Source organism: Lemur catta, chromosome 19 (assembly GCF_020740605.2).
Source record: "Lemur catta isolate mLemCat1 chromosome 19, mLemCat1.pri, whole genome shotgun sequence".
NCBI classification, from domain to species: domain Eukaryota; kingdom Metazoa; phylum Chordata; class Mammalia; order Primates; family Lemuridae; genus Lemur; species Lemur catta.
Genome location: NC_059146.1, coordinates 728,957 through 755,978, shown reverse-complemented (window position 1 = coordinate 755,978; position 27,022 = coordinate 728,957). Strand labels below are relative to the sequence as shown.

The 27,022-nt window shown below is 49.3% G+C and overlaps 1 non-coding gene across 1 annotated transcript; it reads left to right on the top strand.

Moving 5' to 3' along the window:
* The first annotated feature begins 24,826 nt into the window (after positions 1 to 24,826).
* On the top strand, positions 24,827 to 24,988 carry LOC123624922. The gene has a single exon (XR_006730282.1). It is a non-coding gene; the product is annotated as a U1 spliceosomal RNA (small nuclear RNA).
* The last annotated feature ends 2,034 nt before the right edge of the window (positions 24,989 to 27,022 follow it).

The following is a 27,022-nucleotide window of genomic DNA, read 5'->3' as shown; positions in this document are numbered from 1 at the left end:
CATCACACCGCCAGTTTGTGAACTTCTTAAATAAAATCTGCTTATTTACCACTGAGAAATTAATGGAAGACGTTGACGTGGGACAAATGTGCCCACCTTGATAGTTGTTTTAAAAAAAATCTCCCCCGACATTAACAAGTTGACATCATGCATTATGACATTTAATTAGTCGTATTTTATTTCATCAGCATGGTAAGATATCTCAGGCAATGCAAATGTTTTCCGCAAGCCCAAACAGGAGGCAGCAGTTCCATCCATGGCAAGAGATCCGGCAGACGCCTGTGCGGATCTCCTACCAGTCCGCGTTTCTGGCTCTGCCCAGCAGGCTGCCCTACTTGAGAAATGGGAATATCTTAAGGTTTCAACCAGCTATTTCAGGACCCTTGTCAAGATCTGTCTATAAAAACACATATGTTGCCAAGCCAACCTAACCTAAGAAATGTCTTTGCTTGAAGGTTAGAATATAGCTCTCTGCTGCACCAGGTGGGCTTGTCATGTAACTGTATTTACTTATTTATTTATTTATTTTTTTGAGAGAGTCTCACTCTGTTGCCCGGGCTAGAGTTTGGTGGCATCAGCCTTGCTCACAGCAACCTCAAACTCCTGGGCTTAAGTGATCCTCCTGCCTCAGCCTTCCGAGTAGCTGGGACTACAGGCATGCGCCACCATGCCCAGCTAATTTTTTCTATATATATTTTTAGCTGTCCAAATAATTTCTTTCTATTTTTAGTAGAGACGGAGTCTCGCTCTTGCTCAGGCTGGTCTCGAACTCCTGACCTTGAGCGATCCTCCCGCCCCGGCCTCCCAGAGTGCTGGGATGACAGGCGTGAGCCACCGTGCCCGGTCTGAATTTATTAAATAATGAATGCACAGGTCAGTACGTTATCTTGGAGGAGATCATTTTATGCAACTAAATCCTTTTCTTCTCATAACCTTCTATACTTCTCGCATACTTTCTTCTCACAACTACAGTGATTTTCAGGGCGCTGAGGCTCTGCTATAAATTCAAGCCTGGACGACACTGAACATCACTGAGCCAGGCATCGTGCTGAACGTCGTCATGGGTTTAGTCCGTCCCCAGACACCAGGAGGCGGGAGCCATGGACACTCCCCCCAGTAAGACGGTGACACCAAGGCTCAGACGTGGCTACTGACGGGTGGCAAAAAGGTGACAGGGTTAGGGGTCACAGCCAGTCTTGGAGCAGACCCGGGCCTCTGTTAGAAGCCGCCCCAGCCCGGGAGGGCAGGTTGGCCTCGGAGCGGCAGGGGCAGCTCCGGTGCTGCTAACACGCTGGGCGCTCGGTGCAGAGTCCGAAGCCTGAGCCCTTCTCAGCCCCCGAGCGCTCCGCCGTGGTGAATTGTGCTAGTCCTACCCCTTCAGAAAAGGTATGACTCTGAACAATTAGAAAATGCAAAATAGACTATCCACAATAAAAAGCACCCAAAACCCCCCACACAACGATGGAAACTTCATTTCTAACTCCAGACTGTCGATTCCACTCACACCGCAGCCTGGTGGCAAACCAACGCGTCCACCTGCCCTGTCTCACCTAGTTAGTTACACGGCTTCATTGCAAACGCTGCTGTAAGCGCGAGTGGAGCCTCCAGACTTAACGGCCTGTTTTTCAGTATGGACGTATATTAGTTCTACTTTTCTTTAACTCCAGTAAAGAAAATAATTACCTTTGCTTTATGCAGCTGAGTAAACTAAGACGCCCAAAGTAGGGGCCGTGAGAAGAGAGGAGTCAGAAACCTCTGCCCTGCCTTCACCCTGATCACACAAAACCTCAGGGGGAGCTTTAAAAACCCCACACAAATCTGAGAAAGGTGAGAGAAATGTAACTTGAAAGTATTTTCCTAAATATTCCAGTGGCTGTGAACCCCCATATCCGCGGCTGCTCCAGCTACCTCCCACCCGCCCGCCAGCCGGGAAGCCGGAGGAGGTTGGTGCGGAAGCAGCGGGGCTGAACGTCTTAGGAAAGTCGCTGCGATGCAGCTTGTCCTGCTGCGACTGCTTTTTAATGCAACGAGGCAGGTGCAGTAGTGGAGGTGCCACAGAGTGGAGAAGTGTTACTAACCAATTACCAATTGTCCGTGCTAATGAAGCATGATTCTGCTGCGTCACAGGGACAGAACTCGCTGCGGTCGCTGTGGCTTCCCAGGCTAAAGGCCACGACCTGTGACCTGGACCACAAGGCCTTGCCTCATCCTGCCCTCTGCTCCCCTAGTGGCTCCGCCCAGTCTCAGTGGCTTCTCTCGGTCCCTCAGATGAGTCACACTCTTTTCCTCCAGGAGGTGGTTGCATGAGCTATTCCCTCCGTCTGGCATGACCCTGCCCTGCGTCCTCCCCTGATTAACTCATCCTCTGTGCAGCAGAGCTCAGCTCGCTTGTCACTTCCTCAGTTTCCCCCTGACCTCCGGGCTTGCCCCATAGTATTAATATGCGTCTTAAAACTCTGCACTCATGCCAGTTGCTCAGCATAGACCGACTCCCGGGGCCTCCCGCAGAGTCTAGCGCAGAGTGGGTGCTGCGTAAACATCTGTTGAACGGACAGGTGAATAAACGAGTAAACCCAGGACAATCTTCTCCTCCCACTGCAACCAGGCAGAGGCAGGGAAGATGGAAAGTACGCGGTTAAAACCTTAGGAGAGGAGGGACTCTATGTTTTAACACTCATCCTCCCCCTGTGATCGGGCTAGGGGGACGCTGGCCAAGTGTGACCTCAGTAGCCTCAGCCCCACACTGAGCTGTTCTTGGCGCTCTGGCCATCGGGTCACAAACAGGGGGACTGGCCCTGCTCTGCGCAGCAGCCTCCCTTGAGCAATGACGAATGGGAAAGCATGAATTTTCTTCCCCTCCTGTCTGCAGGCTCATCTGTTTAAAAGCCTCTGGCCTGAGCTCCCCTGCAAGAGCCCTGAGCTCTTATCCAACACGGCGCCTCTCGCCTGGAATCACCTCCCTCCCTCTGTCCCCTTGCAAAGAACCCACATCCTCCACTCCCTTCAAGGCGGGGCTTGTTCCGCCCCTGCCAGGAAGGTCTGATGAGCTGCCCTGACCTGTAGGTCTCTTCCTCCACCCGAGAACCTTAGGAGTTTTGTCAGGAGCATTCAACAGGCCCTCCTGCTAAGTTGCCTAGCAACATTATTTATTTTTACACAGCTATACTATCTCCCCGAATGGAATATAAATCCATAGAGGGCAGAAATGTGAACCTGTTACTCTTAGAGACCCACACAGAGGGTGCTGTCTAGTAAGCACCCAGCGAAGCGTGAAGTGTTTAAGATGAGGATGGTGATGAAGACTTGGAGAAGCGTGCGTTCTCTTTCAAAAGACCGTTGGCGAGTTGCTGGCCTGTGATCCTGTACCCCAGAAATAGGGCAAGACTGGGGTGCCCACGGGCCTGGGAAGATATTTCACTCTAAGACTGAAAGTTAAGTTGCTTCCAGGGTAACACACCACCATTTACTCCCAGCCAGAGAGAAATAGCTGAGATCTGAATTTCCAAACTGCCCTGGGCAATGGAAACTCCAAGTGAATCGAAGATGTCGCTTTAACTGTGGCAGTAGTGGAAGAAAAAAAAATTAACCAGTTAGGTTAAAACAGCGTTAATCTTGGGTGCTGGCCGTGTATTTCATTGTATTCCTCTGGGGCCTCAGACCCACCCTCATCTGACTACTTGATTTACGAATCAGGGAGAAACTTGTTGTTTCTCAGAACGCGGACTGGTGTGTTTGTTTGCTGTTGTTCATCCAACCCCCCATCCCCCCATTCCTCCATCTGCCCATCCCCCATCCCCCATCCACCTATCCCCCATCCACCTATGCCCCCATCTACCCATCCCTCCATCTGCCCATCCCCCATCCCCCCATCCACCTATCCCCCATCCACCTATGCCCCTATCTACCCATCCCCCATCTGCCCATCCCTCCATCTACCCATCCCCCCATCTACCCTATGCCCCCATCTACCCATCCCCCATCTACCTATCCCCCATCTGCCTATCCCCCATCTACCCATCCCCCATCCCCCCATTCCTCCATCTGCCCATCCCTCATCCCCCATCCCACATCCACCTATGCCCCCATCTACCCATCCCCCATCCACCCATCCCCCATCCACCTATCCCCCATCCACCCATCCCCCATCTACCCATCCCCCATCCACCTATGCCCCCATCTACCCATCCCCCCATCTGCCCATCCCCCATCTACCTATCCCCCCATCCACCCATCCCCCATCTACCCATCCCCCATCCACCTAGCCGTCCATCCTCTTGACCTTCCCTCCGTCCCTCCCGTCGGCCTGCGACACAGCAAAGATACGTTGGGAGCTGGCCACGTGCGAGGCACCGTGCCAGGCATGTGATGTAAGGACAGATATTAGCAATAGCATCAACCAAAACAGTGCCTGATTTTTCTGAATGTTTACCATGTGCTCGATACATTGCTGCATTTAATCCTTGCAATAATCCCCAGCACACTAGACTGTTGTGTGCCGCACCTCGTATTTTCTTGACTCAGCTTTTTGGTCTAGCTGTTGCCATGACAACCAGGTAGAGCCCGGCAGCAGCTTGTTTCAGCTACACCTCTTTCCTCTCGCTTTCCGCCCCGGGGCTTTGCTGCTTCTGCCAAGGCCCCCACCTGGGCAAACCGCTCGGCCATCCTGATGCAGGCGAGGGGTCGCCCACAGGACCGATGGAAGCCAGGTGACGGTGGACAGGTGCTCCCTCTTCTGCCCTCCAAAAGGGCAGCTCTGAGGTCACTTCACACCGCGCCTCAGAGGGTCCTAGCAAGATCGAGCCCCAGCTTTCCGAGTGACCGGCTCCATGGCGTGTGTTTCTATTGACTTTCCCTCCGTCTCTGGTTCAGTCTTCCTAGATCCTTCCTCCTGTTCTCTGGGATCACTTCCCCCAAAACCTACTTGCATGCAAGTTCAGGGGGAGCAGGGGGAACTCAAGCAAAAACAATTCGCATCCACATTGTAACAGTGCAGGAAGGCAGTAGGCGGAAACGGTGCCCCAAAGACGCCAGGTCCTAATCTCTGGAATCTGTGAGAGTTGCCTTACTTGGAAAAAGGTCTTTGCAGGTGTGATTAGGCTAAGGATGCTGAGATGGGGAGATGCTCCTGGATTATCCGAACGGGCTCCAAATGCCGTCACATGTATCCTCTGATCAGATGCGTGTGATGAAACAGAGGGAGATGAGATGCACACGGAGCAGGCGGCGGCTGTAGGACCACAGCGGCAGGGGGACTGGAGCGACGTGGTCAGGGAACCTCTGCTGCCCCAGGAGTTTGGAGGAGGCAAGGAAAGCTTTCTCCCCCAGAGACTCCGGAGGGAGCACAGCTCTGCTGACGCCGATCTCCAACTTCTGGCCTCCAGAATTGTGAGAGAATAAATTTTTGTTCTTTTAAGCCACCACCTTTGTGACACTTTATTACAACAGCCACAGGAAACTGAGGCAGACAGAAATTAAATAATTTGCCTCAGGTCTTACAATTGATAACTGCCAGAGCCAGGATTCGTCTCTGACCCTGGGATTCTCATCAGCATTTGGTCACTTATGTAACAAATACTATTTTGGGCATCTGTTATGTGCCACCAGTTTTATAAGCGTTGCTGAAAGTCACTGAACAAGATGAATCCAGCCCTGACCTCACGTCGCTTAGAGACCAGTGGCCTCAGGGGACCTCTTGGTCGGCCGCGGGAACTATCAGCACATCTAGAACTCCCCTTGCCGCGGACAATAAACTTGTTCAGAAAACTGAGTTTATTATATAAGTGAAATATGCCACTGAAAGTTTTTAAAAAATTATTTTAAAACTGGGTCACAAATTTCTCTTTCTAGAGTCAGTGTACAGAACACAATTAAATCTCGTTACCGGTATAACTGTGTTATGGGGTAACATAGTAATGTATCAAGGGCAATGTATTTTCCCTACACAAAATCGCCTCCGATTGCTACATATGTACTTTGAATTCCTGTGTCTACCTTTGTTTTTTTTTTTTGGAAGATAGAGTCTTACTCTGTTGCCTGGCTAGGGTGCCGTGGCGTCAGCCTCGCTCATGGCAACCTCAAACTCCTGGATAAAGTGATCCTCCTGCCTTAGCCTCCCGAGTAGCTGGGACTACAGGTGGGCAGCACCACACCTGGCTAATTTTTTTTCTTTTTTTTTTCTTAGTAGAGACGGGGTCTCACTCTTGCCCAGGGCTCAGGCTGGTCTCGAACTCTTGACCTCAAGTGATCCTCCTGCCTTGGCCTCCCAGAGTGCTGGGATTACAGGTTTGAGCCAGCACGCCCGGCCTGGTGTCTAGATTTGAAAGTGTTTCTATTTCCTTCCTGCCTACAGGGCTGTTGTTACTCTTTCACCAGAATCCATCGTCACCTTGCGGTTCGCTCCTCAAAGCTCAGAGAACTGAGAACTTGTTTTCTTGAACGGGCTTCGAACGCGAGTGGCAAAGTCAGAGGGTGCGTGGCTGCTGAACTTGGCTTTGTGATGCTGCCCTGGCTGAGCAGGGACTTTCCTGATCCTTGGTGGCTTCCTGGCCGAGTGGCCAGCAGCTGAGGCCGATGAATATTGGACTTTTGTACCTGAGCCAAAGTCTTGTCTGATGTTTGCCTCATTATTCTGCTTCCATTCTTTTGTAGAGACGTTCGTGCTTTGCAAGGAGGAAAATAAAGAGATGAAGCACTAGAAATTCCGGTAGACACGTGACTCTTTATAGAAACACGTTTCAGAGAAATTTAGAGACGTTCCCTTGTGGGGAAAAGGGACAGGAGTTCCAGTCCTCCCGGCGAGCAGAAGACCTGGCAGCCGCCCGGAGCGGGAGGGCGGGATGGTGACATCGGGTCACGAATGTGGTCCGAGAAGAGCAGTTTCGCCTTAAAACTTTCACTTGGCCTGAAGTCCAGACGGAAAAGATTTGCCTTCTCCACGGGACTGGGGACAACTAGCTGTCGCATTGGCCTGAGGGAAGCACAGTAGTCGGACTAGAAAGCGGAACCGTCGTGGACTCCAAACTTAATTCACGGGTTACCCAGCGCCCGGTCACAATGACTAATAATCGCAGGACCGTAATTGCCCCCCGGGCTTTGTTTTTTCCTTCAACTTTGTACTTTTCTATATTTTACAAATGTTTAATAATGAGCACACACTCCTTTTATAATAAAAAAAATCCAATTAACTTAATTAGAAAAAAATTACCCACCAGGTGACAAGAAGTTTCTCATTAATTCATCATCTGGCGTGGTGGTCTGGCCCAGGGTCTCTGGCCACTGCGGGGACTCTGAGCTCTCGGGGCAGCTCCGGGGAGGCGTTGGGGACACGGTGGGGCTGGGACGGTGGCTCTGTTACCCAGAGCACTGTCTACGGAAGTGCCACCCGAGCAGGTCCCTGCGTGTCGCCGCCGTGCACAGCCCCACCTGGCCTCTCCTGATGCCCGGGGGTAGGGCAGGGAAGGAGGCAGATGTTCTGTTGGGGGTGGGAAGCTCCCTGAGTGCCTGGGTTTGTCACACGACACCCACTGTCACCGACAGCCTTGCATTTCAAAATCTGGGTTTGGTCGAAATGGGAACCTGGAAGAGAAGCCTAAAGAGGGGCCGTCTGCCTCCTCCGTGCCGTGAGGTCCCGCCAGCCCGGCCTTCCTCCCGCCCGGCCGTCTTCCTCAGTCCACCGAGGAGCTTGCTGGGTGGGCTTGGGGGCAGGTCAGCTTTGGCGCTGGCTGGAAGCTTGCAAGCCATCAGCCTCTCTCTGGGATAGACCCAACGCTGGCGTTTGGGTGTCCTGAGTCGAAACTTGGGAAGATCTGGCATGATTTATCCCATGTGAATGCAATGGTTAATTTTGACTTTCATCGAAGGGAGCTAATGCCATGCAGGGAGCCAGCTCGGTCTCCAGGTGAAGGTGTCCCTCCCTCTGCTTCTGGGAGGTGCAGTGCAGTCCTGGGGTCCAGCGCCAGACACCTCGCGCGGGGAAAGAGGAATTCAGTCCCAGTGTACAGGGAGACTCAGAAGACTGGAGATGAGAGTTAAGGAGACAATGGGAAATTAAAATGTAGCATCACAAAGGAGAAAAACGTATCTGGAATTTGAAAGAATGTTCATTCTGTGCAACAGCACTCGCGTAGTAGGTATGGTTAGGCTGGGACATCTTCTTAATAATCATTTCGTTATTGATTAACTTCACCGTTTTGCTTCAGTCAGTTAATTGTAGCCTCTTCCTGTTTCTGGCTCTGGTGTTTAAAGACAAAATAGACCCTTTGTTGAGCTCTCAGAAGAACTATTTACACATTTTGATTTGGCAAAGAACAGTGCATTTTTCTGGGCCCTTCTGGCTTTTTTATCCCACATGGAATATGCAAGCAAAACCGGCTGAACTTTCCAACAGTCGCTGAATCCTAAGGCTCACTAGGGCACGTCTCGCCTTGCTTTTCTCAAGTGGCCACGTTACAAACTAAATCAATTCCCCCCCCCAAGAAAGGTCACTGTGGGATGGGTACATCTGCCTGGTGTGCCAACGGTCCCAGAGCCAGGAGCCCCTCTGGCACCGATCACTCCGCTTTGCAGACATCCCCTTCTGGAATGTGGTTCCTTCCCCCGCCCGCCCCAGAGATGTGTCCCCACTCTCGTGGGGGAGGGGAGGTGGTGAGCGAAGTCTTCGGCCCCTTGGAAGGCGTCCTGACCTCCCCAGGACTGAACTTTCAACCTCTTGAGCTGACAGTTAGTGGTGGATGCACAAATTTTGTTTGTGCCTAATTGCAGCTTGTAAAGGGAGCATTGTGGGCCCGGGAAAGAGCCAGCAGTCTCTCCCCCCAGGGTCACCCACGTGGAATCAGGACACAAGAGAGCCTGTCCCCTGATGGGCCTTCTCCCAGGGCCCTGCGCACCCTGCAGGGGGCTCCTCTGCGAATCTTCTCGCCAGGCTATTCATAGTAACTTGCAGCCCCCCCAGGCATTCCCACAGCCCGGCTTCCCAGAGCCCACTGTGGTCCCCCCCAGGCCACGGCAGCCCTGCACGGACCCAGGGCCACACATGCCACGTCAAGACACAAAGTGCTTTGCAAGCCATCCTCGGGGTCTGCACCAAGGAAACCGCTGGAAGTCGAGAGGAGGAAAATCAGAGGCGAGCCGGGAGGGTAGAGTAAGATTTTCCAGCAGATCGACTATCTGTTTTTAGTCTCACAAAGCAGATACACTCTGTCGTTGACAAATAAGCCACAGAGTGTTGTGGAACATGAACCCACATTTCCATCTCTCGAAGGCGGGGCGAGGTGCACGCCTAGCGTCTCTCTGCGGGCACAGCTGGCTGCCCGTGTCCACCACAGACACTCGGTTGCGGGACAAAAGGGGTAGCCAAGGGTGACTGTCTTTGTTTGCTCTGATGGTCTCATTGCACGGAGGTGGTAGCTCCTCTTGTATCTTTAGACCATGAAAAGAACATAAGGAACTCTTCGCAAGCGCAGAGTGAGCTTTCCGGGCAAGCATCATATTGTTCTCAGTTAATCAAATTTGTCAAATCGTTCCCAGTGCCTTAGAGCTAACGGCTGAGACTCAGGACCCCAGTAAACAAATCCCCAGCCATCTGCTCTGACAGCTGTTGGACCTTGAGCAAGAACTTGTGCTTGTGGAGTCTTTTGAGAGCCCTTGGGCGCAGGGATGGGCTAGAACAGTCCAACCATCCCATGGGCAAAGGTTAAAGCTACCAGTAGCCCTGGGATCTGTACCCCCAGCCAGGGGTGCCCAGGAACAAGCCACATGAGCAAGACTCCCCTCTGCTCTTCAGCCTCCAAACGCCCGGGGCTCTGTGTCCTCTGGGTGTTTCCTCAATACCTTCAGCCCAGCCTGAAAAATCAATGCAGTTGGTGAACGGCCTGGTGGAAACTGAACGCGGCTATTGATGCTGAAACAAGAGCTGTGCACTTCCAGCCAATCTAAAGACGCCCCCTTGGAGGATCTGTTCGATTCTGCACCTCTCAAGCGCAGGGCTCGGAAGATTAGCTTGCAGTTGCAGTGAATTATTTCTGCGAAAGTTGTTTGCCTCTCACGAGTTGGCTCTCGTGGGCCAACCTCATGAGGCCAGTTGGGTTTTGTAAATGACGGTAGACAAGAATGACCAACCAGCCCAGCTATCCCGAGACTGCGTCCGTTCTAACAGTGAGAATCCTGCGTTCTGCGAAACCTCCCGTTCCCGGGCAAACGGGGGTGGTCAGGCCAAGTCAGAATGTCCTACTGAGCGCGAAAGTGTTGACACGTAACAGTCTTGAGTTTCTGAGTTTAAAATCTTAGCAAAGTTCACGTCGAAAGGGAATCTTCCAAAAAGTGGCGAGAGGCTTCCCTGAGGAGTTTTTGTTTTTTTTTTTTTTAATTATCCCAAAGTAAAGGGACCTTTGTTACATCCAGTGGGTGAAGGAGCTCAGCTTCCAAGAATGCCATGCGTTGGTCACCACAGGTGGCATTTAATAGCCAGCGTTTTCATCTTTTTTCCATGTCTTCAATTTCTGACACAGAAAAAAAAAAATGCCAGGCACGTTTTTATAAATGTTCTCCTGAAACTTTTTGTATTTCCACTTGCACACTTCTATGCACTTGGGGAATGTCAAAAGAAGATAAGATAGGAATAAATATTTAACCTGTGTAAGCCGCTCCTACTTACTGCGTTCTTACCAGATCAAAGTCATTTGTGTGTTACGCTCTATCCGTATCTGAACTTTTACACCGGCTTCATGAATCCCACCCCATTGGAGCTCAGTCAGTGCTTCCTCAACTTCAACATGCCAACGTCTCACCCGGGGACCACGTGAAAATGCACATTCTGGCGCTGCAGGTCCAGGGAGGAGCCTGAGTGTTGGCCTCTCCAGCAAACCCCCAGGGGTGACTCGTACTGCCAGTAGCAAGGCTCCAGGTGACTACCTATGTTTTCCTTACCCTTAAGAAATTTCTAGAAAGAGGAGAAGAAAAAATATTTTGAAGGGCATGGAGGGAAAAAAATGTGCTTTTAGATCCTCAGAAGTGATGCCTGTTGAACTAGAGGGTCCTATGTGCTTTAATGCAAAGACTCAAATGCAGCTAGAGTCAGGGGCAGAGCATCAGAGCACCTGGGAGGGGAAGGCGGGAGGGAGGGAGGGGAGGGTGTCGCGGTGACGGTGGCTGTGGCTTGTTAGGGAGGCGGCTCTTCCTGCAGGTGTTGGAGCCACCGTTTCCTCCACCTCTCTCTTTCCTGGACCCCGCTAGCCAGGGCTGCCCCTCCAGAGGTTCTGGAATTTCGGGCAGCACTTTTGGTGCGAGGCGAGGAAATGTCTCCTTCCCTTCAATTGGTTGTGAGAACCCTACAAAAAGATCCATTGAAGATGAAAAATGAAACATGCTCTGAACAGCGTGCCGATCTTTTCATGTTGGTTGTCGTTTATTGTGTTTCTGAAGACACAAACACAGGTAATGAAATGCATGAGTAAGTAGAGGAGGAAATATCATTAAGTCACATGCCTGACAGCAAACGGGTGACACTAAATCACACACAGTTCTGAGGGAGTTTTACGGCAGAAGTTGCTAATGCGATTCGCGGGATTTGCATTGCTCACACGGCTCCGGCTAATGAGACAGCGCATTTAGGGGCAGAGAAGGAATGCTGGGATTAAACGTTTTAATTATTTAAGAGCCAAAGGTATGTGCCTTGGAAACGGGTGCGATGATGTTCCCCAAATTACATCAGTCGTGACTTTGGGAAAATTTACATCCTTTTCCCTGAAGAGGAGCCTCATGTGGACAATTACATGATCTCTAAGTCCCAGAAAAAAATCCTCCAATGTATATTTACGTGCCATGGAAAATGTGTAGCTAAGGCTGTCACCAGCAGGACTTTATTGCTCTTACAGCGGTTTCAGGCTGAAACAGAAAACCCCCTTTTTAAAACCAATCATCAAAGCAGAAGTGGCCCAAATTATGCTCCATGTTTCCTTGTGTTTCTACAAAGGAGGAGGATGTAATTGGAATAAATCGATTTCAGTATGTTCCCCTTACCAAGACACTTGCCGCTGTTTAATCCTCTCCCTGATTTTTGTTTTGAATAGCGGCTGTTCATAAATGTTCCTCTGTGTTTGGATAGGGTGTCCTCAGAGGCCCTCTTATAGTTTGGAATCCTGGTGGGAATCCTGGCGGGTGGGCTCGTCACCAAGACAGGTGGTCTCTCAGGCCAGCAGACAGTTCTTTAGAAAACTCTGTGCTGCTACTTTGTTTCCAGAAGGATGGCAGCCTCTCTGCTACATCTTAGGCTGCTGCATTCCCTCTCCTTTCCCTTGACATGGGTGGGGGTGGTGGCTCACACCTGTAATCCCAGCACTTTGGGAGGTCGAGGAGGGAGGATCACTTGAGGCCAGGAGTTTGAGACCAGGCTGGGCAACATAGTGAGACCCTGTCTGTACAAAAAATTTAGACACCAGCTGGATGTGGCGGTGCACACCTGTAGCCCCTGCTACTCGGGAGGCTGAGGGAGGGGGCTCGCTTGAGCCCAGGAGTGGGGGCTGTAGTGAGCTATGTTCACGCCACTGCACTCCAGTGCCTGGGTGACGGAGCAAGACCCTGTCTCCAAAAAACTAATAATAATAAAGTCATAATTTCCACCAACTGTGTCCTGACCTCTACTATTGATCTGCATATTTCTCACAACTGCCTGGTTACGCGCAGCTCTGCTCATGGGCAATCATTCATTCATTCACTGAACAAATGTTTGGGTACCTTCTGTGTGGTGGGCACTGAAGCAGGCGCTGGGGTACCGCACCGAACAACACAGAATTCCTGGCTTCTTTCATTCTAGTAACAGAGTGGAGAATAAGCAAACGAGTAGGTGAGTACTGTATCCGTCCTAGCAGGAAGAGGATGCAGGTGACAGAGACGGGGGTAACCACAGGGGCTGTGGGTGCTGCTCTTTCACGAGGGGCGGGCAGGGACCCCCCACGCGGGGCTCCACTTAGGGCTGTACTTTGCACAACTCCAGGGCTTGCCTTCCCCATCATCGTGCTTGTATATTGTGTAGCTGCAAATATTTTCTGGCAGAGTATCAGTGCCTTTGATGAAGATGCTGCCCTTTTTCTGAATTGTCCACTGGGGCTCACGGTGGGGCTTGGTAAGGGTGATGTTTTACGGAGCCGTGGGGGACGGGAGGCCGTGAGCCGCACAGCGAGGTGGGACAGTGTTTCAGGCAGGCGGAGCAGTAACTGGGAGGCCCTGACGCAGGAGCCTCGCGGGGCTGTTGGAGGGACAAGCCCGGTGGCTGGAGCACAGTGAGGCAGGGACAGAAGGAGGCAGGTCACAGAGAGTCCCGGAGACCACCGTGCAGGCTTGTCCGTCACCTTGATGGAAACAGCAAGTCAGCGCGAGGTTTTGAACTGAGAATTGTTATGACCTGGTCACCGTGTTTTGAGGACCACGCTGACTGCAGGGTGCGGAGCTGATGCAGGAGAGACAAGGGGACAAGCAGACCAGGAAGAGGCTCTTGCGATCGCCCAGGTGAAAGAGGGCGGCAGGTTGAGCCAAGGCGGTAATAGTGGAAGTGGAAGGAAACGTTAATTCCGGACACGTTTTTGGGAGAAGCCTTATATACAATTCCTGGGATCGTCTGGCCTGTTGTGCAGTGTGAGGAGACTCCCTCTCCTGCCTGCCAGGTGTGTTTCACGATGAGTCTCCCACGGAAAGGATGCTGGGGCCCCAGAGTGGGCCGGGGTCTCTGAGGCAGAACCTTTAGTGGAGGAAGAGCGAGGGGAGAGCTCCTCGGCTTGATCTTCAGACGTGGGAGGAAGAGACGGCGGCCGCATGATAAATGTGGGTCCTACTGGAATTCACGGTGGTCCCAGGCCACCCCCCCAGCCTGAGGCAGCACAAAATCCGAAAGCTCCGCTCTCACGAGCTCTCCGTGAGGCTGTCTGTTGCAGTCCAGCAGGGAGATGACCCCCCGGCATCCCAGAGTGCGTAATCCCAGCCTTGACCATGTTTTCAGCGGCAGGAGGTTTGTTACTGTAAGGTAACTGGCCATGCTGTCGGGCAGCTTCAAGCTCCTGGAAGGTTTTTCTCGTCCAGAGCTGAAATCTCTCTCTCTCCTACCCAGTCTGTCCTGCGGAGCTGGGCTGGCCAGGAGGGGCTACGCACCTGTGTTGCTTAAGAGTATATAGGTCTGAAGCTGGTTAGTTTGGGTCCGCCTGGCTCCAAATTCCACTTGGATACGTGCTGTAATCGGAGCTTATGTTTAATTTTGAATAATGTTCTCTGTATTTAACTTTATATTATAAGCATTTACCCAAGCTATTACCTTGAGCACCATGTGGAATAATATTTGCAGTGGATGCTCCATAATTGACTCAACCTTCTGCCCTGCTGGTTGACCACTGGGGCTGTAGAGAATGCCAGAGCAGAGATGCCCGGTATTTAGAATCGAGGGAGGGTCAGGACGAGCATCCTACCACGGGGCCCAGGAGGAGGTCGAGGCCCAGTCAAAGCTGCTAACCTGGAGGGGCCAGGCGGGAGCTGGGAGCTTCGTGGGACCCACCCTGGGGCTCCCAGGGAATCACAGGGACCCTGGATTAAGGGCTGCAGCAGAGGGACAGGGAAGGATCTGTGTGTTCACATTTTCCTGCGTCTGATTTTTGCCCATTTGAACACCTCATGGGGCCGAATAACACGGCACAATGCGAGGGTTTGAGCATCAGAGGCCTTTTGGGTACAGGAGGGAGACATTGTTGAACCCTGCTTTGCTGCTGTGGTCTCTCTCTCTCTCTCTCTCTCTCTCTCTCTCTCTCTCTCCCCCTCTGGCATCTGAGGAATCTGGAGGATGACTCACAAGGGGTAAAAGAGGCTCCTCTCCCTCCCTCCCCTCCCCCTCCAAGGCTGGTCTCCCCCCTTGGAAGCCCCTGGTGCCGTCTGTGATTGTTCGAGGCTGCTCAGCGGCTTCACGTACTGCCCCAGGGCAGATCGCTGGACTCCCGGCTAGAGCCCGGCCTCTGAACAATGAAGCCCCTTCAGCTTCCCCCCAGCTGTCTCGGGCCACCCCGGCTGGGGAGGGCATGGGCCACCAAGCGACCCCAGCTCAGGGGGGCACAGGGAGGGTGCTAGAATGTCACGGCTACACCCAGAGTTTTCCCAACTCTGGGCTACGTTTCCAATCCTGCTATTTATTTGTGTAATCTTGATTTGTGTTACTTAACCTGAAAGAACTCAGTTTTTCTGTCTAGAATATGGTGATAATAATCCCTGATTTACAGAGTTACTGACAGGATGAAATGAAATCGGACAGTCGTGCCTGCCCGACAAGGCACCTGTGCTGAGGTCCATACCGTGGGCCACAGAGGAGCGATTATTCTCGCTCCTATTTTGAAAACATTCTTGACTATTTTGGCATAATCTTCTACTTTCTTAAATGGGTTCATTTATGCCAGGATGGGTTAGTTTACTAGCCCTCCTTTCACCTGCCTAACCCCCAAAGTTTTTGTTCTCCTCGGTTCGTGGCTTGGAGGAAGGAGATGTGGGTCCTTTTTGTTGGAAGGATCCTGGGGCCCAGGTGATCCTCAGGTGACCTGTTCCAGCAGGGGGTCGGGCTGGAGAGAGGCCTGCAGGAGGCACGGGGACCATTAGTGATGATGTTCTTGAGGGTTTAAGAGCATGTGTTACTGTTTGTGGGATGTGTTTAGGTGAGAGAGTGAAACACTCCTGTTTCGAGACAAGAAGTTCTGTTGGCATTCTCGTGTCTCTAGTCTTGAGAACCCAGAAGAGAAAAGCGTGGCTCCGGAAGGCTTCGCAGCGGGAATGAACACAACTCCGAGATCGGGGTAGTTGTTATTTGCAATACGGTGCAATTGCAGAGGGTTTAAGGGAGAGAAAAAAAAAATTAAAAAAAAAAAAAAGAAGAGGTATAACCCAGGGACAAGGTGGTAGTGTATTCTCTCATGAAGAATAGAAAATAATTATTTCCTAGAACCGGATTGAGATGACTAATTGCAGCCTTTGGGAAACTCCCGGACGAGACGCTCAGAAGATATTGACCATGTACATTTTGCAGTTCACAGTGTGTCTTGTACTGACATGATTTCGATGAAACGTGACATTATGGAAGGAAAAAAGTTATATCCCAGTAGTACGACGTGGTTTTAGGGTTAAGTGGTGGCTGTCCTTATTCCTTTAGGGAGTTCCGCAACTCCCAGGCACTCACCCCGTTTCTACTTTCGAGGATAAACTCTGACCTTTCTCCTGTGACTACAGCAAGTCATTATTTTTCTCTTTCAAGAATTTGGGCTCAAAAAACTGCAGCTGTTAATTTTAGTGTAGAATCTTATGACAAAACTGAAAAAAAAAAAAACAACTAAAGTGGTGGATTGTTTCTAGAAACTTTTGGATTTAGGGCACTTTATCAATAACATTCATGGTGCGTTATCCTAGATTCGGTTTACCCAAATCTCAAAATTAGCTGTGTGTGTGGTTTGTTTGCATGGACACGTGCTGATGATGTTGACCAAAAATAATCCCTCAAAGCTTAGGATCCATCTTTAATTTTTCTCTCCAATTAGAGTTTAGCTTTTGAATGAATTTTGTGTATAGTTATGTAAAATCCCATGTAGATCTATAAACTCCCTCTTGTTCTCCTGTCACTGCTCTGCCATTTTCATGGGCAATTTTTGCATGAAGGTTGTGTCACCCCTAACAACCCAGCCTTATTGTCTAATTTCCCTGTAATGGTTTTGTGTTCCAAGTTTAATTTAAGAATGGATTGCTTACGTTTCACTGACAAATCTCCCTTCCAATCATCGTTATTAATATCACAATTTTGCTGTAATATCAGAAAGAGCACAAAATGTGTCCTCTTAGAGACGCCTTTGCCAAGCCCCAAACTGCATACATTTCAATTACAACTCTCCCTTGTGAGTATTATTATTAATGTCACCATTACTGTGGTGACATCCATAAGCCTGCAGAAGGTGTCCCGTCAAGGGTGCGTTTACAAACAGCTTTTCCAGTTTCCTCTTAAGAAAAATGTGCCAAGACTTTATCTCCATTCAACCTCCCCTACAATTCACATCGGGCGACACACGCCGTCAATAAAACCATCAAAATGATCTACTGCGTTGTAGACAAAAGTCATCGTGCCAGGTTGACACTAATCAGTTAATTCCAGTGAACCTTCAGATAAACAAAGGCTCGTTGTCTGTCACCGGGGTGTGCGATGGCCGCTCGCGTGTTCCGTGTTTGTGCCTGTGCACAGAGCCGGGCCTGGCAGACACTTGCCCCGGGGCGTCTACACGGAAACCCAGACAAGATCTATAGTTAATGATGTTGACCCCGACTCCCCAGCAGAGATGGCATTCAAGTCCTCATAATATCTCGACAGCTGATATGTATACTGTGTTAATAATATTAACAATTACTGTGCCGCTGGGATTCCCCGGGCCCTGGCTTCAAAAACAAAAAGCTATTTTAAAGCTTCTTTCCTTATATGAATGAATTTGCTTGTTGATACCTGCTATCTCCCCGTTAGGACAGAGATGTGCTTCTGGGTGGGGGAGGCTTTGTTGGTGGCCGTGTCTGTAGTCACAGAAACGCCGGGTGAACTAAACAACCTCTGGAGAGGCTGGAGGACCAGCGGGTCTAAGGCAGCATAAGGCATCGCCCCCGCAGGCCGGGCTGGGAGAGACCAGGGGGGCTGGCTCCAGGTTGCTGTTGCTGGTGCCCACCAGGACGAGGCACCCAGTGTGCCCGGTGTGCGTCTCCGTGGGACACAGAGGCCCGGCCAGCCACCCCCTGCATGGCAGGACTGGGTGGCTGAGGCGTCAGAATCTCCCTGGGGCCGCCTGAGCAAAGAGCTGCCCAGCTGGGGAGGACGGTGGAGGGAGGACCCCGACCCCTTCTCTGCCCTCTGCTTCTCATTCCTCTGCCAATCGGTGGGAAAGGCCAGGGCAGGCTCCCGGGCCACAGAGAAGCTCAGGATGAAATGTTGACAGGGGCACTGTTAAAAATTAAATTCCACCCTATTTTGTGTACCATTCTTGTGAGTCACATTCGTGAATAGTAGCGAGAGATTTAATGATCGCATATTTTTTATCTTATTTCCCTTCGGTCGATGGCAATTTTTTTCTGTTAATGTCAACTTAGAGCTCAAAGTAATTTAGTAATTGATTCTAAGCGCAGCAGTGCGCCAATGGCGGCCCTCCATTTGTGGGGACCATCTTTGCTAATTTTATCCATCAGAATGAGATTACCATGCTAATCTCTCCCCTCCGCGGCTCTTGGTCATTTGGGACACACTGATGCAAATGACTTATTAGGCACAAGGCCCCCCGTCCATCCCCAGGATTCGGGGAAGATGAAAGGGAGCCGGGAGAAGGGTATGTTAATGCCCCAGCACACGCAGCTGGTCTGCACGCCTCCTGCTAGAACGACGAGACTCCAAACGGGAAACCCAAATAAAAACCAGTTATGACGAATGAAAACTCTAATGGATCAAAATATATTAAACACATTGATGGGGAAGAACAAAAAGGATTAAGGCAGAAGAAATGCATCTGGGGACGTGTAATTGGAAACCTAAACATTCTCTGAGCCGGGGAAACCTAGAAAGTCGTCTGTCAGGTGAAGGGCGGGGGTGGCCCTAACGAGATTAGGCGGAGAAAACCGGAGGGGCTGGGCGGACACAAAGATCGGAGCTGTGTCCACAGACAGTCTGTCCGGCTGCTTTCGGGGCATGACTGGTTACTGACTAAGTTAGCTATTGGGGGTTCCTCTGATTCAATTAAAACGCTCAAACCAGCCTGAGCGTGTGTGGCAAAAATAGCCTGAGACTAGTTTGGGTTACACGCACACAATAGGGTATTGTGTGACACCACGGGGCTGAAAGGCCTTCCAGAGACATCCAGAACAAACACACATTCTGAAATGCTTTGCTCTGGGAAACAGCAGAATACGGAGGGGAGTGCAGAAAAAAATCAGTTTAAACAATTCAGGTAAGAGGGAGTTTAAAGAAAGAAAAATGAGCTTGTGTGGTGGTTGGGTGAGTGTTTGTGGAGACAGAAAACACCCCAGAAAGAAAAGATATTTAGCATTTAGAGGGTCTGATGTGAGATTTAGAAAGGAGAATCTTGATATTCTATTAAGCATATAAATAAATCCTGGCATGACTCTCCTCAATGGAAAAAAGGAAAAATTGACATTATGGTCATTTTACCTTCAAAAAGCCAAAACCTTATTACCAAAATAATCAAAATATGTCATGAAAAACCTAAAACAAAACTATTTCCAAGTTCATCATTAAATCAATTATTGCAAATGTTTTAGACTCTAAAGCTGTTATATAACAGTATCACTAGCCTAAAAAAGTAAGACCAAAACCCCCAAATGCACCCTGGCTATCACCCAGCCCTAAGCTCACACTTGGCACCGTCCCTCCCAAACCGGGATTGTCTCCTGACTTCCCAATTCTTTCTAAAGTGGTACAGTTCTAGAGTTTTCTTTAACTCCTCTAAGTCATGCTGTGGTCTTGGAGCCCTCATCCTTGTTCTTCCACTATTGCCGATTCAGGCAGACTCTGATTCTGAGACATCTCTCCCTGTGTCTTCACTCACCTGGGTCTCGATCCATCCTTGTCTACACTCCTGCCAAGCCTGCTTGTCTCAGCGCCTCCCACCCCACTGAGTCCTTCCACACGCTACCCGTTGGCTGCTCTTTTTGAAAGCACGCTCCCAGACAGGGCACGCAGAGGGCTCACCTTGGATGCCACATTTAAGGGGGAGCAAAAACCTCAGTCATCAAGATTGACATTATTTTCATGCAATTTTTTTTTTTTTTTTGGAGACAGAGTCTCACTTTGTTGCCCGGGCTAGAGTGAGTGCCGTGGCATCAGCCTAGCTCACAGCAACCTCAGACTCCCGGGCTTAAGCGATCCTACTGCCTCAGCCTCCCGAGTAGCTGGGACTACAGGCATGAGCCACCATGCCCGGCTAATTTTTTTGTATATATATTTTTAGTTGGCCAGATAATTTCTTTCTATTTTTGGTAGAGACGGGGTCTCACTCCTGCTCAGGCTGGTCTCGAACTCCTGACCTCGAGCGATCCACCCGCCTCGGCCTCCCAGAGCTAGGATTACAGGCGTGAGCCACCGCGCCCGGCCTCTTTCTGTTTTTAGTAGAGACAGGATCTCTCTCTTGCTCAGGCTGGTCTCAAACTCCTGACCTCGAGCGATCCTCCCACCTCGGCCTCCCAGAGTGCTAGGATTACAGGCGTGAGCCACCATGCCTGGCAGTGTGCAATATTTTTTTAAACCAGGATAAGGAGGGCAGTTCTCAAGCCAGCAGCACCCTGTTCATTCGGTCCCCGGGGAAGTCACATAATACATCAGGAAAGAATCGGATTTGTTTCCTTGTGGTAGGCAAATTCCTGACTACTCCACCATCTCTAACTACAGGCAGGGGTGGGAAGTGGGAATGCGTGCTCTACTGGTATGTAAATGGAATTCGAGTTTTTAGTTAGTATTTCTGATTTCTGCCTCCATCTCTCACTCTTTCCCTCTGACAAACCTGCTGTCCCCAAGTCCAGAGTCCCTTTGGTTCCAAAGGCCACTCAGCTTCTTTGTCTTCAGGGTCCTCCGTCCCACTGCGACTGTCTTTGCTTTGAGTCATCAATAGCCTCATCAATAGCCTATTGTCCATTTTTCAAATTGTAGAAATTGGTTAAAATTTCTCATCTGTCGAGATGCTCCTTTAGCTCTGATGAAATCGTGCTCATGAACTGCCGCTGTATCGACTTGACACGACTAGGAAACAGGGAGGAGATGAAACCATGGACTTTGTCTTTCATTGTGTGCCAGAAGCCACTTGAAGCATGTTTATGCCCTTAAATTTCTGTCACTCTTCCAGCTTCCAATCCAGATTGTAGAGACCGGGAAAGAGCACCCCTCCAATTCCCACAACAAGACGTGAAGTTAGCTGGGCTGACTCTCAATTCACAACCTTTTTAACCCATTGGAGAGAAGAGGTCACCAGGCACCCGATTGGCACCATAACTTCAGGCTGTGGTGTGCGCAGTGGGAGAAGGAACGTGAGGATTCACTGGGCTGGAGAAGACACAAGGGAAGAAGGGTTCGGCCGGCACAGCCGTGCATCGATAGAACTGAGCGTGGGCTGGCAGGACAACGTGAGACCACCAACATAAATGTCAGTTCCCCGAGGAATAATTTTAGTTTGCATCGTTATTGCCCACATTTTTAAAATCTCAGTTTGACTGAATTGCTTCCAGAGCTTAAAGCTCAGATCCTGTCTTAATTTGCTGGATGATTGCTGAGTTTTCAGGAGTAGAAGTACAGCTTCCTCTTTATCTGAACTATTTCAGCCTAGAAGCCTTAGGGGGCCCTGAGTGTAGTCTCACTTCCAACAGAGAAGGGGACGTTGGTTGGAGGATGGGCTCTACACCTGGCTTCTGCATACACCCACTATGACATTGGCCAGTTCAGAAACTGGATTGCCACCACTTGTGATGAGAAGTCTTGGTGATTGATGTGAGTATATGTTGTAAGTTCCCCTCCATGAAAAGGCTCTCTGTGCCTCACAGGTGACTTGTCCAGGGGCTTGCAGTTTGCCGGGGGAAAGAGCCGTGTTCTGCCCTTCCTCCCTCCCCCGACTACGGGGCATTTCTCCCCTGTCCTGAGCTGCTTCTTGTATGTCCCTTCCTTTTGTGTCCTCACTTACTCGCCTTTCTTGGCCAACTCCTGACCGTGGCCAGACCGCTTGCTGATGGCCTCAGCAGCCGGGTGACAGAGCACACGTTCTCTTTATGCTGCATCATGGTACACCTGACATATAGAAAGAGAAAAACGGGGAACAAAGCGGGGTTTGGGTGTTTTAATTATACTGACTTCTCTTGGGTTTAGTCACATTGTTTGTCCGGAGCATTCCGTGTCCTGTAACCAGCTGCTTTCTTCTCCTTTCACAAAGTACTATTATGTGGTTGCCTTTTTGCTCAGTCCTGAGCTAATGCCATATAAAGAGATTTCTAAGGACATCTAAGAAAAAGTAAATCTTCAGAAAACATTCCGAAGTGAATGAAGTGGGCTCTTTCTATATCATGCATTAATGACTGTGAAACTTCAGAAATTCTTGGCAAGAGACGTTGGAGAGTTTCATAGCAACGAAATGTGGCACTAGATGACCTGCAATGTATGTGGAGCGCACACCCCGTGCATACGTTTAATTCAATCTACCAGCTTTAACTCAGTTTATGGTTTCACCAATTAACATCCTCTGAGCTGTGCTTAAAATCAAAATAACAGTCTCAAAAGCTACCATGTCTTGAGCACTTACCATATGCTTAGAACATCATGGCTGATGTCTTGTTTACCCTCACGATAATCTACGAGGCCGATGTTATTTTCAGCTCCGTTTTATAGGTGAAGAAATTGAGGCTCAGAGAGACACAGTAACGTACCAAAAGTCCTGGAGGAACTGCAGTTTGAGCCCAAGTCCTCAAAATCCACGTTCTTCACACCGGCTGGGTGTCATTCTCCTGCGTGCCCTGTGTCCGCTGTCCTCAGGTCCCTGTCAGCCACACCTGAGTCTGTCCACGTCCAATGCAGTCATTCCCAACACACAGCCCCACGCTGCATGGTGACAATACAGCCTGCACTTTGTGACCACGAGAAGTGCCACCGTTTCAGAAGTGAGGTGGTGTCACAGAGCCATGGCATCTGTGCCCCGTGGGATCCCAGCTCCACCTACGGCCCCTGAGCTCACCTGCCGTCTCCAACTCACCACCCTGCTGAGTCCTTTCATTAGGCCTTAAAGAGCTAAGAGATCAGTGAAATTACCGGAAAACATCTAAGGGGGCAGGAGGATGTTTTTATTGTTATTTTAAAATGCTTTATTGAGTTCACACAGAGGAATACTTTATTTATGAATTTAATATAAATGCCATGAAATATACGCAAAAATGCATGAAATTTACGAACGAAACATTAACACTACTCGAGTTCCACATGGTTTAATTTTACCAATATCCCCTGGGTTCCATGGGGAAAATTTCAGCATAACATAATTATTAATATTTTCAGTTTGATGCAAAAAAATATTGACCGAGCTTCTACCGTACGCTGGGCACTGAATCTACAAGAGTGATCATGGGCCTGGCTCTCCTTTCTCAAACTACACATAATGTGGTCCTTATTAACCTTTTTAATATGCATTGAAAATCTATGTATAATTCTAGGCTGGGCGAGGTGGCTCACACCTGTAATCCTAGCACTCTGGGAGGCCGAGGCGGGTGGACCGCGAGACCAGCCTGAGCGAGACCCCGTCTCTACTAAAAATAGAAAGAAATGATTTGGACAGCTAAAAATATATATAGAAAAAATTAGCCAGGCATGGTGGCGCATGCCTGTAGTCCCAGCTACTCGGGAGGCTGAGGCAGGAGGATCGCTTAAGCCCAGGAGTTTGAGGTTGCTGTGAGCTAGGCTGATGCCACGGCACTCACTCTAGTCTGGGCAACAAAGTGAGACTCTGTCTCTCAAAAAAAAAAAAAAAAAAAAAGAAAATCTATGTATAATTCTGTATTTTAGCCATTCCCAGCCCAAAGTTAAGCAAATGGACTCTCTGTATATACTCGGTATTAGTTTACAATAGAGATTGTAAATACGAAACTTGCAGGCCTATAGGTGTTCCTAAATGAGCCTGGCACTAATCCCTGATGGGCTAATACTTAGCCTCAGAATCCTTCTCAACACAGCACTCCAGACAGTCGTTGGTAGAGGTAGCAAGTGAGTTGCCACCCCTTTTCTAAGGTTTTCAACTAAATATGTGACATCTTTCCACTTGTCATGGTCACAACTGAGGCTTCACAGACGTTCCACATACACTGCACAGAGATTGACTGAGAAATGCAACAGCTAACGTTCGGAGCGCTTGCAATGTGCCAGGCACCGTGCCAAGGGCTCTCCTTGCGTTATCATTTAATTCCCATGACAACCGTATCAGGTGAGAGCAGATGTTGTTACCAGCCATAGTAGACAGGTCTGGATTGGTTTTGTTTTTGTGTTGGGTCTTGCCCAACACCTCTCCTCCCTCTGTCTAAAGGTGGCAACTCAATTTTCCTGCGAAGAAGCTTCCGAGGACGACATGTCTACAGAGTTAGAAGGGACGACCCCATTCCTAGCTCCAGCAGTGGGCACACGACCCAAGCTTTGCCGCAGGGAATATGCGTTTTCCTGGCCACAGCCTTTGGCTTAAGGCTGGGCTGGGACCAAGGCTGGACCAGCCAAAGGCCACAAGAGCCATGATGGGACTTTTTTGCTGGACTTCTTGGTGGGGAGGCACTTTTTACCGCCGGGTTTGTTAAAGCTGTTTTGGTGGCGGCGTGGAGCTGTTGTGGCCGTCTGGCACTTTCTGGGGACATCCTGACTGAGCACGTGGCCCACACGGAGGACAGCAGAGCTCAGATGTGGAGAAACAGTTCTAATGCCGGAGTCTCAGAACGTCACGCCGGCCACATCTGAAACGGGTTCTTCAGCTTTGTACCCTCCCCTGCAGTTACGGTGGCTAACAAATCCACGTGTGTGGGCACATATGTGCCTTTAGTAAGCTGGTTTGACTCTGGTTCTCGGTTTTACAAACAAAAGACCAACACGACCCTGTTTTACACATGAAAACTCTTAAAACTTACAGAGGGAAATAATTTGCTCAAGGTTGCGTAAACCGGTTAGTGGTGGAGCAGACTTGGAACCACACCTCGGCCGCCATGCTGCTCGGTTAAGGCACCACGACAGAATTCTCCCTCAGTCCTCACGGCTCAGGAGCAGGGCCTCCAAAGTGTAGACTGGACACTTCCCTGGCAGCGAGGACACCGTGACCAGGAAGGTGGCTCTCCCAGGACAGGTCTCTTCCATTGCACTTGGACCTGCTGGCCGCTGGGATTTCCCGAATGTGCAAAACTCCACTGCAGAATTTGTGTCCGTCGGGGACTGTGCTGGCACTTTCCCCCGATGCACCCTGGTCAGGACACACACGGGGCATCCATGTCTCACCTCTCCCTCATCTGTGATCTCTCTCTCATTAAAAGTCCCACCGATATTTGAAGAAAAAAAAAACTGTAGCAAATGAGACAGAGCTGGCACGGGGTTTGAGGACTACTTCCCAGACAGCTGAGGTGGGAGATTTGAGCAGCGACGTTCCGGGTCGACCGTAGTGAAGGAGAATGACAGCCGGGAAGAAGACAGTCCCTGAGCAGACAGACGTCCAGGGTCTGGATAAGGCTTGTCACGCCAGAGGGAGGGACGTACTTCTGTATTTCCATCTTCGATGTTCGTTCCCTTTCTGCATCTAACACTGCAAAGGAGGGAGAACATCTGTCCCTGCCTGCTGCAGAGAAGGTAAGCGAAAAATAATTACAGCAGTTCCCTTTCCGTTGAAACTGTGTGGGATCGAGCGTGGATTAATTTAGAGTTTTCTAATTATAAAACAAATATATGTTTATTGAGGCTACTTTGGAAATTTTAGAAAAATATAACAAAGAAGAAAGTTTGCCCACAACCTTAACAGAGACGAACTTGTTGTTTATTTTCTTCCAGACTTTTATCGTCATCATAATGAAATATTTCAGCTTCAAGAAAGTACCCGGGGTAATATGATAAACTTCCATGAATCTGCTAGCTTTACTTACTGAATTTTAACACTTTGCCATATTTGTTTGGAGTGCCCACCTTCTTAAAAACACAGACAGTCGAAGCTACTGCTCCCACCCTCTCTGTGGGCACCATCCAGAGTTGGTATGTGTTCTTCCTATCCTTGCTTTGATTATATACACACGTGTGTATCCATAACAATGTACAGGTTCATGTATTTTAAAATTTGCATACATTGACATATTGACTGCCACACTAGAAAAAAAATTTTTTTGTCCTTGGGGCCACGGTGTTTCATTGTGAAAATAGAATAAAAGCTTCGAAAACAAAACAATCCTTTCCAATTTAATGAGAAATGAAATTTGTTGACTTCTATTCATTTAACCCACGTTTTCAGAGATAATTTGTCAGTATTCACTGTAACAATAAGAACATCCACAAATGAGATTTTCAGGAACCAACTGCAGGGTTTTGCTTCATGAGTCCCCGGGCTCAAAATTTGTGTGAGTTAAATACAACTCTCATGGCAGTTACTGTGTTGAATCACACTCTTTCAGTTTACAACTTGCTCCGCTCATTCAACAGTGTTTTCAAGATTTATTCATGTCTGTACATATAATCAAGTTCATTCATTTAAACTGGTGGTAATATTTAATTTTATTATCATTTATCCATTCTCTTATTGTTTGATGTTTAGGTTGTTTCCAATGTTTTGCCAGACAGACAAAGCCATAAATAAGCCGAAAAGTTTGCATCATCTTTTCCAAATGGAGCATCTCAGAGACGAGACTTCAGCCGGGCATGTGTGAGACGTAGCTTCCAGGCCAGGCCTGGCCGAGCCCAGCTGTAAAAGTCTGTGTGATTTGCAGAACAGAACGGCAGGACAAGTCCTGCTCTGCCCCGGAGTGTGCACTGGGAGAAGAGCAACAGAGCTCATCTCTCCCTGTGTCCTAAGACCTGGAGAATAATTTTTTCTTTACTAGTCTATACGTTAAAGCTCTGACCCACAAGCTGTTTTTTCATAAGCAAAATGCTCTTCTGCTTCCTACAATCAGAGCTCAGCAGAAGACTATTTGATTATTTGAGAAAGTCCTTCATAACTTGGGAACTACCTTTTCAGAAAATTCCACAGGGCCAAAAGGAAAGCCCTGTCATTTGACTTTCTCTCTTAAATCATTTAGTCCTAAAAGTAATGAAATAGACACTTCAACCTTATGCAAATCTTTGAGTATTCTAATAATACCCCCTGAAAGTATTACCTAGCATATATGGTCTATACATCTTTTCAAGTCCGAAAACTTTTAAACGCACCAAAACGTAGCTCCTAGTTGAACTGAGTGAAAAATGCCCAATTAATCATTTATCAAAATTGGCCGTTACCAAAATAAAAAACAA